This window comes from Ruditapes philippinarum, unplaced genomic scaffold, assembly GCF_026571515.1.
Source record: "Ruditapes philippinarum isolate M1 unplaced genomic scaffold, ASM2657151v2 ctg7186_1_1_1_1, whole genome shotgun sequence".
Classification (NCBI taxonomy): Eukaryota; Metazoa; Mollusca; class Bivalvia; order Venerida; family Veneridae; genus Ruditapes; species Ruditapes philippinarum.
This window is the reverse complement of record NW_026857318.1, coordinates 1-18418: the sequence shown is the minus strand read 5'-3', so window position 1 is coordinate 18418 and position 18418 is coordinate 1. Positions and strand designations below refer to the sequence as shown.

At 33.8% G+C, this 18418-nt stretch overlaps 2 long non-coding RNA genes across 2 annotated transcripts; both read left to right on the top strand.

The window, feature by feature from the left end:
- Positions 1-644: 644 nt before the first annotated feature.
- LOC132749371 (uncharacterized) lies at positions 645-10194 on the top strand. Its single transcript, XR_009628406.1, has 4 exons — positions 645-1029; positions 5822-5905; positions 6605-6733; positions 7525-10194. It is a non-coding gene; the product is annotated as an uncharacterized LOC132749371 (long non-coding RNA).
- A 5076-nt stretch (positions 10195-15270) lies between these two features.
- On the top strand, positions 15271-16142 carry LOC132749369 (uncharacterized). The gene is made up of 2 exons (XR_009628404.1): positions 15271-15714; positions 15932-16142. It is a non-coding gene; the product is annotated as an uncharacterized LOC132749369 (long non-coding RNA).
- The last annotated feature ends 2276 nt before the right edge of the window (positions 16143-18418 follow it).

The window sequence follows — 18418 nt, the reverse complement described above, 5'->3', positions numbered from 1 at the left end:
GGTAAGCTATTTATGTTTCCAAAATACAAGGTACTAAATGCTTTCAATGACAATATCAAGGTCATAGGCAATATCATAGAGAACTAGTGTACCTTTCACAACAAACTCAGTTAATTTGTATATTACAGGAATCGTCTTAGGACTTGCTAAAAATGTTTTGTATCATTATGTTTAGTGCCATATTATATATGAATCTTGCATCATTGATCATCAGTACAAGGGTAACTGTTTAAAGCAGTAGAGATTCTTTTGAGATATCCAAGAGCCAAATATTCCCCCCCCCCATCATCTCCACCTGTGAAGACATCTAGCAAGTGCTTGATTTTTTGTCTTGCATCATTATTACATATTATAGCAGATAGTCAGATACCATTACTAAAACTTATATTTCTATTTAGCGCTTTTTGGGGGCGCAAGCCCCCAATGTAATTACGATAAATTCAGCTTACTACCTTCTGAACGCGTTTAGGCTATCTAGCTGCGCTGAGCAAAAAAATAGTTCCAATATTTTGCTATAATATTCAGATCATCATAATACCTTATCTAATTTAAAATTGACTGGTCATTTTATTACTTAATTTTAAATCCTTTTATCACAAAATTACAAATACCATTGCTTTACGCGATTCGAATATTACTACGCTAGCAGTCGATAAAAATTTAATGAGAACCAGTTTATTTGTTCTACCTTCTGGTTCCCGATGCATGAGAGCCAAAGTACTTACAAAAATTTGGTGCCAATTTTATCAAGTCATAAATTAACTAACTATCATAGAACACAATAATTCAGGAAGATGGAATACGATTTTCAAATTAGATAACTTTCAACAGTTCAAGCTTAAAATGGTTAAAAAGTGTGAATGACTGAGTAAAAATTTGTATGCGTATGAATACGAACTATTTTCCCTCTGACGTCATTTTCCCGAAATCGCCATCTTGGTCAGTTATTCCGAGTAAAGGTTGAGAAGATCTGCTATCAATATAGGAAGTCACAGCTATTGCGTTGATATTTTGGTTGCAATCAATTCCGTATGTATAATCAAGTTTTCTTCACAATCTGGTAAAGCTATTGATATATTTCGCTTGATAGACTGCTAATTTTAGTGCAGTGTTGGCTCGGCCCTAAAACGTACTCGGCCCCGTGTCAGCTCGGCCTTTTTTCAACTTCGGTCCACTTTTCAATTTTTTAAAAAATATTGGTTTTTCTTATCATTTTTATTGTTCGAAACCACCTAATTAATATCTGACTTATTCAGAAACCTGAAAAAATTTTTCTTAAATATTATTACATTTTTTGACTAATTTTTGAACACATCTCTATCAGTCTAATGATTACTCAATTTACTGTATTAGCTATCTAAGCTTAAACAAAGATAGCCCAAAACTTGTCATTGATATACAGGTAAAATGTAATAATTGGTGAAAAATGATAGTTTTCAATTTTATGATCTTGATTTTTGCAAGCGACTGGAGGTACTGTCCCAGACCTGTAATGAATAAATCCTATCCTATGAGAGGTCCCAAAATTTTAAGGACTAGATAAAATAATTAGTTATTGTTAAATACAATATGACCCTGCAGGACAGGGAGACCGTGAGACAGGGCGGACCGTACCAGTGCGGACTGTGACTTGAGACTAGGCGGACCGTATTTTGGGACATCAATAATTTAATACTTTTATTACATTAGTCCACATATAAATACTTTAAAAATCACGGTCCGCCTAATCTTGAGTCACAGTCCGCCCTGTCCGTAATTCAATAAAAGATATACTTATTTCATACATGACTGTAGATCTGATTTTCACAGTTTTGCCTTCATTAGATGTAGGATTTCATGATATTCATGGTCAGTCCATAATTTTTTAGATTTTTTATTTGTAAATTTATAGATATTTATATCTGAAAAAAGTAGTTGTATTAAAATTCAAAACCACAGGTCGATAATAATAAGAATTAAGATAACTGATTATATTATTAAATGTAACAGATTCCAGATAATGTGAATATCGGCATATTTTACGCTTTAAAATCAACTAAAAAACGTACAAGGTTTACCGTTAACAATTTGTTGCGTTCATTTACGCACTCTGTAAATTAATTACGCAAAGAATGTGAATTTGAAGTGTTTTTGGTGTGTACTTTCATTTTCGAAACAGCTGATTGACCGCTTCCATTTAACAGTTGAACTGTGTATCTATTTCCAATTAATACCTGTCAAGATACTTTCAACTATTTTTCTCTGTAAACCAGTCAAATTACATCTTTATTGCTTACGTGCTTGATAAAATAATTGTTCTATTTTCTTGATAATTGTAAGGATTTATTAATACACATGTTGTGCATGGTTGCTTCAAGGGCTAATCAAATTGACATTTTTTTCACACAACTCTGTTGCCGGGGAAATTTGATAAACTTACTTCATAACCTCAGATCCCCTTTCAAAATTCCATTTTATTTAGTTCCGCCCATTGTTTTCTCGTTTAGGGCACACGCATTTTTTTACTTGGGGACCATATGCCGCTTTTCATGGAATGGCACTAACGTGTCACATTGAAGGTTCCATGATAACCGCCATATGAACACATCTGCGGATGTTTCAAAATTCTAAATTTTACCAGGTCATGTTAAATGTTGAATTCTGCTTAAGCCGGTGCTAGGGGGCGTGGACGGTAACTTGCACTTTCCAGTACCGTCCATGAACAGGCTCAATCAAACCGAGCCTGCAACATTTTCAATATTGCCGTGTTGGGCTTTCTTTAGGGATTCTGTATTTATCTATTTCATTACCTTTGTTGATATAAACAATCAATAAAAACAACTTGTCTTTAGCAGCGGAATTTTATATACATCATATTAAGTCATCATTACTTTTATTGTTTAACATCTATTTGATTATTATACTAATAGTATTCATGGAATTGGTAGAGGAATAGGCAGTGGCTAGCAGTATGAACCAGTATTGGCTGTATGCGAGTCAAATACGACTAGCACATACTCACTGTTGAGGCTAGCTGTACAGCATTTTAAAAATGAGTTGCCTAAAACAATAATATGCAAATTTGTTTTTCTAAAAGAAGATTTTATTGAATATCATATACAATTTCAGTCAATGCGAAAGTAAAAAAAAATTCCACCCGCAAGGACTGGTATCCTTAGACTGATGATTTTTCCCACGTCCGGACTCTGACAGGTTTTTTTTGTAGGTATGGGGAAGGGATATTGCCATAATTATAAAGAAAAATATTTAGCATATATGAATTATCAGACTCAACTATAAGATACTAAAGAAAAAAATATACAGAAACATAATTGATAAAACATTAGTATAATTCACAAGAAAACAATACACAATCGCAACTACTCGGCCCTTTCCGTCAGTCTTCGGATAAGGACCTCGAACACAATAGTATGAATACACAGAACGGATGCGGTATTTCGGTCTAACCTACGCTAAGAAAATAAACATGTAAACAAAAAGTAATTTAATGCTGGGCGTTGTTTACAAGTTTATTTCCAATATATGTAGTAAACGATCACCTTAAATGAGTGATATTATAGGTACAAAAGCAAACAATTCATTATTTATATGTTTATTATTATGGTTGTAGAAACCGAAAGTACAAAAACCCAACCTGTTGACATTTCGTCGGATTTGTTTAAAATTGAACATCAATAGGCATATCTAAATTACAAATTGTTGTCAGACAAATTTCAAGCAAAAGAGTACCCGAACAGGCATTAGATGTCAAATATATACATTCGATTTACATTATCTCTGTTTCTGTTTACATCTGAAACCACGTGGTAGAACTACTTTCAATCCGTATTGTTTCCAAGGTTAATATTGTAGATAATAGCCGAGGCAGTTCCGAATGAACAATACATGTACATCTTTCAAAGGTTTAATTTTGAAGATTGGAGAAAAAATATGTTTTGGTAAAGAAATTAAACCGAGACAAGATGGTGGCTTACATTACTTAGCAAAAACTGGTCGTATCCTGCGGTGATTTTGGTTATCTTGGTCTGTGAATACAAGCAAAAATTAAAAAGATAGATCGATCTTTGAAGCTTTGCATATTTCAGAAGGCCAAAAATTGTTTCAAACTGGCTGAAATTTTATTCCGACATGACAACTGACTGTATCGAAATTTATGTCGACCCTACAGATTTTTAGTTGGCGAGGTCCGAGGACCGACAGCCTTTCGCACAGACTGCAATTTACAGTTGGTATAGTAATTTGTAGTGTTTGATGATCAAAAGATTTTTTTTCCTTCTGAAAATCATGGAGTTGAATAATTTAAATCTGTGTGAAAGGGCAAAGAGAAAGAGACTGAAAATTAATTTATTATATTTTTATGGACATTATTATATAGATACATTAATTTTGTAATCAAACATGTGGGTCAATTTCCAACAGTAGTTGAATTATGACAAAGTATTTTTAATAATTAGCTCGACTTTTCTATGAAAAGGGGAGCTATCCTACTCGCCCCGGCGTCGGCGTTGGCGTCACACCTTGGTTAAGTTTTTCGTACCACCCCACTTTATTTCAGAAGTATTACAAGTATGGCTTTGAAACTTACCATACTTGTTCACCATCATAACCTCCATCTACAGACAAGAGTACATAACTCTGTCAAGGTTTTTGACAGAATTATGGCCCTTTTTTGACTTAGAAAGTGTATTGAGCTTGGTTAAGTTTTTTGTACCACCTCACTTTATTTCAAAAACCATTGGAGGTATTGCTTTGAAACTGACCATACTTGTTTTACCATCACGACCTTCATCAACAGACAAGAGGACATAACTCTGTCAAGGTTTTTGACAGAATATGCCCCTTTTTGACTTAGAAAATACATTGAATATGGGTAAAATCCACTTATTGCCTTAACCCTTTGAGATATTGCTTTGAAACTTTTAATGCTATTTTCACATCATTACCCCATCTGTACGCAAGAGAAGGTAACTCTGTCAAGGATTTGTTTTAAAAATTAAGGCCTTTTATCGACTTAGAATCTTGGTTAAGTTTTTTAGTACCAGTCCACTTTTTGACTGAACTGTTTGAGATATTAATTTGAAAGTTGGAATACTTGTTTTTACAATCATGATTCCCAAAACATGTCCAGGAGAAGGTAATTCTGTCAAAGATTTTATTTGAATTATGGCCCTTAACTGTCAATGTTTTGTATTATAGGCAAGCACTAAAAAACTTAAAAAATCTAAAAAAATTCATTCCTATCCACTTGTTCACTTTACCATAAATTATGTCATATAAACATTGCTGTAATATTCAAGGGTATCAAACAACTAGTTCACTTTAAAAATACAGAGATTCTTGTATTGCCTTTTACTGCAAAAACTTTTTTTATTGGCAAGCAATAAAAAAGTCGAGCGCGCTGTCTTACGGACAGCTCTTGTTTTATTTCACTTTTAGCTACTTGAAAACTTTGAAAAATGCTGGATGTTTGCTTACCATTACATTTTGCATAAGAGCTCTATGATTGACATTAAAGTCCACGGGCCAATTCATTTCTCATATATCTTTCCGATATCTTGTTATAATATAAAAGGCTGAACGTCATCGTAGAATTATTAGGAAAAAATATATATGTTCATTTTTTGTAAAAATGTTAGAAGACTTGCAAGTTACCAATTTTATCATTGCATTTATTTATTATTGAAAAAATGCTGAACGGCTATCCTCAACAGTGTGTATAGGCTAGAACTTTCAGTTTGCATTTAGGGTCAAAATATATTGTTACAGTCATGACAGCTTTCCCGTTGCTGTCAACAAACTTTAACCTTTCATAACTTTTCAGATCTTGGTGTATTGTCTTCATACTTGGCCACAACAACCCTTCAAATAGACCAGACTAAACTTGACCTCCATATAAACATTCAAGGTAAAATATTTAAATTTTCCTGATTTTTGCTATTAGTGGCTATGACTTTGTTATTTTTGAATGGATTGTCTTCAAACTTGTACGCAACAATCTTTCAGGATAGGACCTGATTCACTCATTAATGTCCTTGAAGCTTTTGTGATCAGAAGTTGTGTAGAATAATACAAAATACAGAACAATTTCATTTACTTGGTTTTGCAATTTCTGAGACAATGGATTTTAAAGATAGTTGTTTTCTTAAAATTTAAGGACAGTATAGTAGATTGAAAAGACATTTAGTACATACTGTATATACACTATAACTACTATAGTATACTATAAAAATCTTTGTTCTTGGACAATTTTGAACAAATTGTTTCTTAAACAGTGTAAGAAATTAGGATTTGAATCGACTAGCCTGGTCGGACTACCAGATTGGAATATTAACTAGCCCAAAAGACATTTCTCTGGCACGATTAATTTGTTCAAAACAGTTGTTTATATTGCCTCTTAAAATACAGTGGCTTGGTCAGGCCTGTTACTGTGAAAAGTTGGTAGCCCGAGGAGAAATTTAGTATTCAGGGGCTATAGGACTACTGCTAATTTCTAACACTGCTTAAATTATTGATTTGACTATTGATTTCAACTAACATAATTATTGGGATACTATATGTATATCTAATAATAATTATATTTTATCTTTCCAACTTTCTGTTTCAGATGGTGGGCCTACATGTCAGATTTGTAAATGTGAACGGCACGATATTGATTTTAAGGATGCTTTAGGGTCAATGAGGATGAAATAAAATGTGAGACTGTCAATCTGACAAACCTTGCAGTGAATAAATGGTAAAATGTTTCTTTCAGTAGCATGGCATTTAAAGAAGCGGTACATGATAATTTAGAAGTGGTTGTATATGATATTTCTTAATTATTATATTCTAATAGCTTTTATTTCTTGACTTGTTTAAAGGCTGACACAGGATAGTCTATTTTAAGTCAGTGAGCTTCTGTCACTGGATAGACTATTGTCACAAAAATCCAAATTTTAAAAAGGAATTACAGTGAATTTAAATATCATCTTATAGAATAGAAATTAGGAACAAAATTAATAACAAGAACAATTGTGACATGTAACATGTATTTAGGAATTCAGCTTTCCTTTCCTTTTCACCTCAGAAGAATTCACATTAATTTAAAATAATGAATATTCACAATAAGCACTCCGACATATCTGACATATATGATTTCACTTAGCTGTCTATAGCTTATCAGAATCACTCACATTTATAAATTTAAATGATTTTGAAAAAATTGCTGCTTAGCAAATAGATAAAATACTTGGGGTGTCTGTGGCGATTGGTTGACTTTAAACCTTTAAGCCTTTCACTGCTGTAGGTTCGTGCTCTGCAAGTGTTTACGGATCATTTCATGTGAGAAAGCTATCTAGCTCATTTATGGAACATTGATGGTACCCAGGTGCCTGAAATCATACACATAGGTGCACCAAGGTCTTCATCAAGCAGTAAAGCTGGAAATTGTGCTTTAAATTGCCCCCACCCCCCTCCCCGAAAAAAAAAAACAACAAAAATAATGGATTTTTTATTTTGCTGTAAACTTTTTCTAAACAAATATTTCAGGAAACAGTGGCGTTTGTATGATAGAACAGTAATAGCAGGAGTGATAAGGACAGATGCATGTAGATGTGTCTTCATGTCGGAAATACTAGAGAAATTGACACATTTGGGTTTTTCAAAACTTAAAGAAATTGGAATACCAGGAGACTGCTTGCCATTTGCAATGTTGGAATGTGTGATGTCGAAAGCCTCATGAATATAGTAACTTGACTTAATTTAATAAGAAAAAGAAAAGACATTGAGGAGAAAACTAATCACCAGTCTTTCACCTAGAACATGAGATAACTTTCCAATATTTGAAATATTATAATATGTATAGAACTTGAATGAGTGACATGATATGTATTGATATTGAATGAGCGACCAGTTTTTCACCAGGAAAATAAGATCACTTATCTATTTTTGAAATATGTATGAACAGAACTCTATCAACTTCAAGGTGAGAGTTTATCATGAAGAACATGAGATAACTTGTGTATGAACAGAACCACATTTGAATATAGAGGCGCCAGTTCATCACCAAGAAGATGAGCTAACTTATCAATGTTTGAAATCTGTTATACCCCTGCACAACAAAGTTGTAAGGGGGCTACACTGGAATCAGCTTGTCCGGCCGTCGGGCGTCCGTGGCTTTTTTCATGTCCGTCCATAAAATTAAGATTCCTTTGACCCACAGTCTTCATATTTGGCATGGAGGTAAGTCATGATTAGTAGATGACCTCCATTAATTTTGAGAACACCAAGTCAAAGGTCAAGGTCACAGGGGTCTTGACTGAAGAAAGCTTTTCTGCCCAATAACTTAAGAATCCTTCGACCCACAGTCTTCATATTTGGCATGGAGGTTAGTCATGATTAGTAGATGATCCCTATTTATTTTCAGGTCTAAGGTCATGGTCACAGGGGCCTTGGCTAATTAAAGCTTGTCCGCCCAATTACCTAAGAATCCTTAGACCCATAGTCTTAATATTTGGCATGGAGGTTAGTCAAGATTAGTAGAATACCCCTATTGATTTTGAGGTTACTGGGGCAAAGGTCAAGGTCACAGGGGCTTTTATTACAATAAGCTTGTCTGCTCAAATGGTCTCATATATTCATCATAAAACACCTCCAGGCAAGGCTGCATGAAATGGGGGGGGGGGGGGGGGGGTGTTATTGAAGTCATTCAATGGCAGTTTTAGTTTTGAGGTCAGTAGGTCCAAGGTAAAGTTCACTTTGATCTTTTCTACTAAAACATGTAGAATATATAACTTAGCAATGCACTGGCTTACTTCCCTCAGATTTGGCTGAGCTGTAAATGACTACTGTTGATTCTGACAAATTGGTATGTGGGGGTATTCACGCCATGACAATGACAGTTCTAGTTTGTACAGAAAATATCAAGATGCAAGTTTCTTTTATTAAGAATAGACTTATTGATTAGATAACTTACAATATTTACAAACATTTATAATACCACACCCATTTAAAGTATTTCAGCTGAGAGTGTATTATCCAAAATACATGTATTGTTATAATGTACTTTATAGTATATTTATTGATATATTTATTGTAAATTTTGATTCTACTAAATTTTAAAAACATTTAGATTTTACTAGATCTTGAAAATATTTTGTTCCATGCTCTTTCATTTAATTTTGAATAATGAATCCAATAAATACCCATAATAAGTATAGGATTAAAATTGATAATGTTTTCTATCTTTAACTTATATAAAAAAAGTAATGTTTAAACTGCTGGTTAGATTTCAAACAAGACTAAACAGGGGTGTACAGTGCCATCCTTAATTGTGCACATTGTTGGCATGTTCTCATTGTCAGATACCCATGGCCGAACCATTAATATTCATCATTGATTGCATGTTATGTGACATGTTTATCAATTGTGGGTATCCAACGATGGCAGCCATGTCCTGTTTCTCTGCACAAAATGGCCGAAGAGTTAAAAAAAGAAAAATCTATCACATGTACAACTGCCAAAATTCAAAAGAGTGATCAGAACCATACACAGTTTTGGGAGACATGTTTTTGTGACAAAAGCCCTTCAAGTTCATATATGACCTTGACCTTTATTTGATATAAAATATCTTTGAAGTTAGCTGGAATTGTCATTACTTTGTTATTTTTTACAGATTTGAATCATGCTTGAACAAACAAACACAGAACCAACATGTTGAATTTTTCTGATATATTTTGACCTTTAAATGACCATTACCTCCAAGGTTAAACAATTGAAATTCACTCACATTGTCATAACTTTGTTTTTGTCTATGATTTGATTCATTCTTGGACAAAAGAACAATTGTCATTCAACTATGACCTTTACTATTCAAATTTGAAATTTACTTTATACATTTATATTATGTTTTCTAGGAGTACTCTAATAGATATTACAATATTCTCCTACTGATGTGTTTGACTTTCAATATAAGAAAAAGCCAAGCATGGCCCAAGCTAGATAGTGGCTCTTGTTTTCAATGCCAACTTGATTATATGTATCCATTCCAATTTACATTCTCACATGTATTATCTATTGTGCTTGAAAGGTTTCTACAAAAAATAAGTTTGTTCTTACAGTCCTGGTTTTATTTTAGAAATATTTTATAGACAGTTAAATTTTCTGTTTATTTTCTATCTGCATAATCATTTCTTGGAATAAATATAGTAAGTACACTGATTTATGTGTTATACATTCACGTAAGGAAGTACTTTACATGAAAATTGGTTAAGCAACTATAGTTTCCCAACAAAATCAAATGTCATAATTTAAAATGTTTATTCATGATATATATGATATCAATTATGCATTTTGCCTGGGTTTGTTAGTATGTTCTTGGTACATGATTTTCAATTTTGACAAGAGTTTGGAAGCGATACTATAATATTGTGTACAAAATGGGCACTTATTCAACTTTGAAAGAAGAATGATATCAGATTGGAACACCTAAAGTAGATTGCTATACAAATCTCGAATTTAGCACATATTGCGCCCCCATCAGTGCTTTCAGCACTTTGATTTTCTTATAGTACTAGAACAATTGATAATTTCATCTAAAACAGCAGACTGGCATTATCCAAAGCAAGAAACTCATTCATAGAGGTCATGGAATGATGTTATTTAATGTATGTGATCCCTCAAATGCTGCTCTAGTATCAACACAAGAAACAGCATTTCAGTTGCTGACAGATGGGCAGACACTTAAACATATTCTTGAATTCTGCATCAGTACTGCATGTAAAGTAATTAAACTTCTCATTTATTGAGAATAATGATAAACGTTGAAAAAAGGATAAAGCATTGGAAATATTGTTACAAAACAAAGCAATAAGAAACTTGTTGATGCTCCCCAAACAGGTTTTGGACACAGAGAAACCACTTCTTATTGATTCACACAGTGTAGTTTTTTTTTATAGGAACAAAGGGCAATAACTCCAAAATTAGACAAGGTAGAGTTATGGTACTAACAGTACGGAATCCAAGGTTCATAGATCTAACGTTTTCCATTCTTGGTCAACTTCAGGCTAGATAAATACAAAAGCCTTTTAATCTTCCTGAGTATCAATATATATCTTAAACATCTCAATGAAATACAAACAAAACTTGCATGTCATTGGAGTTAAAAGGCAATATGTTCAATGTCATTTCGTGAAACAATAACAACAAGCAAATTCGTTGAATTTATATCCCCCGCCGAGTACTGGTTATTATTAACACAACAACTGAAGACATAAGGCTATGCAACAGACCGGAACCATTTGATCAACTTTGGCAGGGGACCACCCTAGGATCATTCCTGTAAAGTTTGGTTGCTGTGCAGTCATTTGTTTCTGAGAATATGTTGATTAAAGAAATTGCTGACGACGCATGACGACGGACGGTGGGGGATCACAATAGCTCACCTAGATGTAAAAACATCTTAATCTCCAGACTTCATTATTCGTAATTTAGTGATGTTGATCATTATTCCTGTAAAGTTGGTCGATTCTAACTCAAGCACTCAAGGATCAAATAACAACATAATGAAACAGTTTTTACTAAGTCAAGGGAAATAACTCTACAAATACTGGATAAATCCACAAGCGAAACCCCAGGAACAAACTAAATATGCTGAGCAACTTTCCAATAAGGTTAAATGACTCTATGTCAAATCCTTTTTGAGTTACATGCGACACATGTTGAAAATTGCAAACATTTTCTAAGTCAAGGGCAATAACTCTAAAAATACTAAATAAATCCAGACGAAAATACCCAGGTGCACAACTACACATGCTGATCAACATTCCTGTAAAGTATCATTACTTTAGGTCAAATACTTTTTGAGTTACATGTGACACAAGTTGAAAATTGCCAAATTTTACTAAGTCAAGGGCAATAACTCTAAAAATAATAAAAATATCCGGACGAAAATACTCAGGTGCACAACTACACATACTGATCAACATTCCTGTAAAGTTTCATGACTCTAGGTCAAACACTTTTTGAGTTACATGCGACACAAGTTGAAAATTACAAAATTTTACTAAGTCAAGGGCAATAACTCTAAAAATGCTAAAAAAATCCAGATGAAAATACCCAGGTACACAACTACACATACTGATCAACATTCCTGTAAAGTTTCATGACTCTAGATCAAATACTTTTTGAGTTACATGCGACACAAGTTGAAAATTACAAAATTTTACTAAGTCAAGGGCAATAACTCTAAAAATACTAAAAATATCCAGAAGAAAATACCCAGGTGCACAACTTCACATGCTGATGAACATTCCCATAAAGTTTCGTTGAATTCCAGCCATTAGTTGCAGAGAACTACTCCGGAAACGAAATTCGGACGTTTTACTAAGTCAAGGGCAATAACTCTAAAAATACTAAAAATATCCTGACGAAAATACCCAGGTGCACAACTTCACATGCTGATCAACATTCCCATAAAGTTTCGTTGAATTCCAGCCATTAGTTGCAGAGAACTACTCCGGAAACGAAATTCGGACGGACGGATGGACGGACATACTTAGCAGACGTGTTTGTGGGGTTATTCCTTTGATCTCTTAACCCCACAAGAGCAAATTTTTTTAACCCCATAAGAGCATTTTTAACCACATAATACATGTCTCTACGGAATGAACCCCATACAGAGTGCCTGTACATAAACCTAAACCTCATAATGTAGCTCTCGTCTGCTCGGACGGACGGACGGAAGGACGGACAACGCCAAAACTATATCCCCCTCCCGATATCCCCCTCCCGATTCCATCGGCGGGGGATAATTAAATCAGTAAATACATTATGACACTTTAGAGGAAAGGACTGGTTTACCTCTGCCACTGTCTACAAAAGTCATAAGTTTAAACCACTGACTGTGCCACCTTATCTCTATATTTATATCCAGACAAGACTTCAATTTTAGTTTTACTTACATTTACCAATATCTTGATAAAAGTCTTTGTGTGCAGAGTCTGACAATTGTTTTTATATCTTAGTCATATAAAGGAAGAAAATGTAATAAGAAGTACATGTATAACCTAACTTTTTGTCAGTGGTTCTACTCAAATGCCCGTTCAGGCCAGTAGGGCACCTAAAGCCTCGGTCTCACTTACTCCCGGCAGAGCCCAGGACCATCTTGGTAAGTTACCGGGATGATCGGGGACGATCAGGGATGAAATTATTGTTGTGGTCACACTTACCCCGGCAGCACTACGGTAGTTCTCAACTAACCACCCAGGATGCGCTCTGGATCATCCAGGCAAAGCCCAGGTGAAGCTACGGTTCATGCCGTTGCTTCCCCAGTCGTTCCCGGATGACGCCGGAAGAGCCCTGGTTGACCAAGGTAGAGCCCCAGCAGAGCCCAGGATGATCCAGGCAGAGCCCCGGTGGATTGAAAACACTCAAAAATGATAACTTTGATACATAATTTTTATCTAATATAATATCTATTGTTCCAGAATAGTAATTCATGATGATTTTCTGAAAAATCCTTATGCCATACTGGAAAGAAGGGAAATGGGAAGGCTTTTAATACAAACAAGTTCAATCATCGCAAATTGTCCTTATTCTTTAGAAATGATCCGGGCTTTGCCGGGGCTCTACCGGGATCAACCGTAGCTCTACCTTTATCCTCCGGGGCTCTGCCTGTAGTTACCGGGGCTCTGCTGGCATATACCAGGGCTCTACCATAGCTCTACCGGCTATATCATACCCCGGATCATCCCCGGTTTGTGCCGGCAGAGCTACGGTGCTTTCCCGGTATAACCCGGTCATTCCCGGCAGAGCTAAGGATGAAGCCGGCAAAGCTATACCTTCCCGGATCATCCCAGACTACCCCGGTGATATTAAATATTTTATTCCATCCGGGGTCGAATGCCGGATGTTCCCGGATCATCCAGGACGTTGCCGGCAGAGTTACGGATGTACCCTGGTTGTTTCCGGTCGTACCCCGTCTTTCCCGGATCACCCCGGACGTCTACCAGGGCTCTGCCGGGATGTAAGTGAGACTGTAAGGTCTTATCCACCAGTAAAGCTGGAAAGTCACCATATAACCTGTACTGTGTTTGTTTGACGTAAAAGCCAATCAAACAATGATATGATCGAAGTACCTAAAAATCTTGTGGAGAACTATTGTTCATTTCTAATGGTCATAAGCATCAAACATTTGTTGGTATGCAATGTTGTTACAACTAGGTTGACCTTAATATGAGCTTGAATATCAAAGAATACGGAGAGCATCAACATCAAACTTCACTCTGACTTACCTTTTTACAGAGTTATGACCCTTTTCTGACTGTCAAGCTCTAAAAAAGTTGACCAAACTCATCGTCTTAGAGACAGCTCTTGCTTTGACCATAAGCATAAAACTTTCTGAGACTACTACTAATACTGAGTTGAGTATTGTTATCTTCAAATATGTTAAACTGACACTGAACATTTCAAATCATCAATGATCAAATAAATGATATGAAACAACCCGTACGAAAAAGATAGCAGGATTCCGCCTAATATAAGCAGGAAAACGCTTAAAATTTCCGTGTATATAAGATTTTCCTGCTAATTTAAGACGGACACGGAATTTTGTAAAAAATCCTGCTAAGCAATTTCATATTCCGCCTAAGGCTTAGGCGGAAAATATGGGATGAGCAATAATTTAGACGGGTTTTAGGACTTAGAATTTTGTCAGTTATTTGTTAACAGGAATTATGTACTTAGACTTTCTTTTTAACCAGAAATTGAACTTAGAAAATTTTACTAGACAGATTTCTGAATTTGGAGAAATTTCTGAAGATGACAGGTATATAATAAATCGATTATTAAGTGATCAACAATTATTTTGCTGCTTTTATTCATTGTTAATTTTCCAAACTAAAATATTGTTTGTACAAACATAAACATACATAATCATTAATTGATAAAAAAAACTCCACAACAAAACTAAAACTTAGAACATATTATATAATGATGTTGTGATGACTTTTGCATAGAATATATTTCACTTTGTTAAATTTGGGTATGAACTAAACTCATATATTAAGCTTTTTAATGTAATATAATTAAATGAGTAATATCCCTGAAAATTTCTTATCAACAGGATAAATAAATAAATACTGCCTCTAGTAACCACTCTACTATGATTTAACACCACAGACTTGATAACACACAGGTCAGATCGTAAATTCTGCTACAGTCCAGACTGTTCCATGCGATTTATTTGGGGGGAAGCAACAGTTACTTAGTACATTTTATATGATGAGTCTGTTAAGAAGGACTTTGCAAAGTTTTTTTTAAAGATATTTATTATCAATTTTGGATTCTTTTTCCATTTATTTTCTGGTATTTTTATATAATTGTGAAAATAAAACGATGGGTTGGATTATCCCTGTTTACCATCATATCATGGACTTGTCCATAATTTGAAATCTAGGAAATATGGGTCAGCAGAAGCTTAGACAGTGGAAATAAAGCAAATAACAAAGGATTTTATTGATAGTTAAAAATTGTGGTGATAAAATATAAGCAATTTTTGAGATAATATTTTGTTTAAAGTGTAAGGATTGAATATTTTTGAATTTTTCAAAGAAAAAAAATAAGACTTAGCCTTGTGAATGAAAATGACAATAATCTGGATATGCTCAGTTGTAAATGAATTTTGAATGCTACATTATGACCTTGGATAAGAAGATAAATACCAATATCATAAAAATTCAGGTAAGTAACTTTTGGATACATTTAAACAATAAAAATATATTTCGAATAAATTAAATAATTTTGCATTAAGTTTGAGAGTAAATTTGTAACACTAAGTTTGGTTGTAATGAATTATAGTTTAAATGCATGTATAATTATAACTGCATACAATGACAAGAAACAATAATATAAGATATTAGTGGTGGCAGTGTTTTACTGATGACTGTTTGTGTTTCAGGATATGTCTCAAGCTGGTGTAAAAAGAATGGGAGGGGAGGAGTCACGGACAAGGATATTAACGATACCATAAGTTAAAGCAGATCAGTTATGCTTGGATTAAAAATGAAAACAACTGCCTGAACAAAAAACATTTACAGTGAAATAAAATGAAATAATTTGCCATGGATTAAAACAATACAATAGCAGTGCAATAAAAAATATAACTCGTGTTTCTGTTTTTTGTGTGACTCTTTTACGTACTGTACATGCACCCTAATGTAGAAAACATTATGGTAAAGCTCACAAAAATTACTTAAAAGCTTTGTAATTGTGATCACCTATTGTCTGTCTGCAATTTTGGATTCCAATTATTCTTATGCAGCTAAAAAATAATGTTGTATCCATCCATAATTCAACTTTATTAGTGTACTATCACAAAATTGAATATCTTCATTTCCTTAGGCAGATTTTTTGCTAGTATTCCTTCAAGGAAGAATTTTCTCCTGCTAGTGATTTTCTAAGTAGGTATTTTTTTCCTGGTTAAAATATTTTAGGCGGAATTTTTTCCGGCTAAGAATTTTCCTAAGGCGGAATTTTCTCCTGCTAGTGCTTTCTTTAAGCTGATTTTTTTCCTGGATAAATTTTCTAAGGAGGATTTTTTTCCTGCTACCCTTACTGTTTTCCTCCTAAGAAAATTTGCATATTTCGCAGCGTATTCCTGCTTGTAGGAGGAATCTGTGATATGTAAACCTGAAATGCCTTAGACGGATTACGCCTAGTAGCTAGGCGGAATTTCTGCTTTTTTCAGGGCGGAAGTTTTCGTACGGGAAAAGAGAACAGGGATTTAGAAAAAAACAAAATCTGATTTCATCATACATTTACCATATACTATTATAACATTAAATAATTGCCATATATTTACAAGATTGCAATCTAATGTTAACAGTTTTCCCTGCCAGCTATCAACAGTTAATTAGATAAATAACATAATTAATTGGAAAAATGTTTCAACTATTTGCTCATGAATTTACCATTATGTGAAAAGCACTCACATGAAAAGAAACTAGAATTAACCCTTAAAGCCTCTAGTTAATGAAACTCTTTCACTACAGTCCTCGGAATGTGAAAATTGTAATTCTATATAATGATGACATAGCAAAATTGTACCTGGAATAATAAGCTGAATCTGTTATTGCACTTTCTTATGAAAAACAACATGTACTTGTTATGAAATACAAGTTACAATACAATACTAGTATTAGTATGTCAGTTGTTTGTAAGATATTTTAAAATAGCAAAAACTAGCATGGAATAACATTTTGAAATTTGGTTCTTAGATTATTTGCAAATATATATACAGCCTTCTTAGTATAACTAACTTTCATTATTTGAATATTGGGGGTACTCTGGTCAATTGACTATTATTATCGTATCAAAATTCAAATCATTAATTATATTGTTGTTATATTTATTTAATCAAATGTAAGGGTCTCAATTGTAGAGTCAATATTATAGTCACTATTATAGAAACACCATTAATGGTGTTATTTCTTAAAAGTGAGGAAGTTGTATCAAGATTACTTCATGGTTGTTAAGGCCAAGTTGAAGTTGAAACCTGAGTTACAAAGGTATAAGGCTTAATGTTTTGCCTTTCTTTGTCAAAAATATTTTAAAAAGGCAAAAATAACTGGTGTATACTTAAACTTCATTAACATAAATTTTACAATAATAATATACTTCACAATTAAAAGTGTCTTCTAAAACAGTGAATGCTTTTGTGACAGGTCGGAAATTTAGTGACATGGTATGGTATTGGTTTTTTACCGTATAGTACGGTATCTAGAGTTTAGCGCAGTTTCATTCGGAGCGCTTTTGTCATTCTCTATCAGTTGTTGGCGGAGGTAGATGCGTGAAGCCTTTGTCACCTTTTGCTTCTTTAAATTCATGGTTATATTTTGTTGGAAGAAGGTTTTAGTATTGTAAGTTTGTTTATCTCTGTATTGGCCACTGAATTGTAAACGGTTTTGTTTATTTGTTTATTTCTCGGTTGAATTTATTGTTCAGTCGGTTCTGAAGAATTTCCCGCCAAACCCCGCGTCTTTGACCCCTTTGTCCTTTGACTGTCATATGATCTATTCTATTTGTCACTATTGCTAACAATAATTTTACATTCACAGCATGCAGTTACAAACACCAGAATGGGGAGTGTGTGATGTATGTTTAAGTGGAAATACCAAGGATCCCATTGATCCTGTAAGTAATTCTTAATGTTATATTGTTTCTTATTTTTTACATATATCATTGTTAAATGTGCAAAGGATTATATGTAATGTTTTTATTTTAATTCATTTAGGATCGAACCACAAGTACGTTCATTAAGTATCGAACCACAAGTACGAATGACAATTTAAGTTATTCTTTGATAACATTTACCAATATAATATTGCAATGCTATATGTCATTTTAAGTAATCGTTATATTGTTTAGTAAATATATGCTATTGATA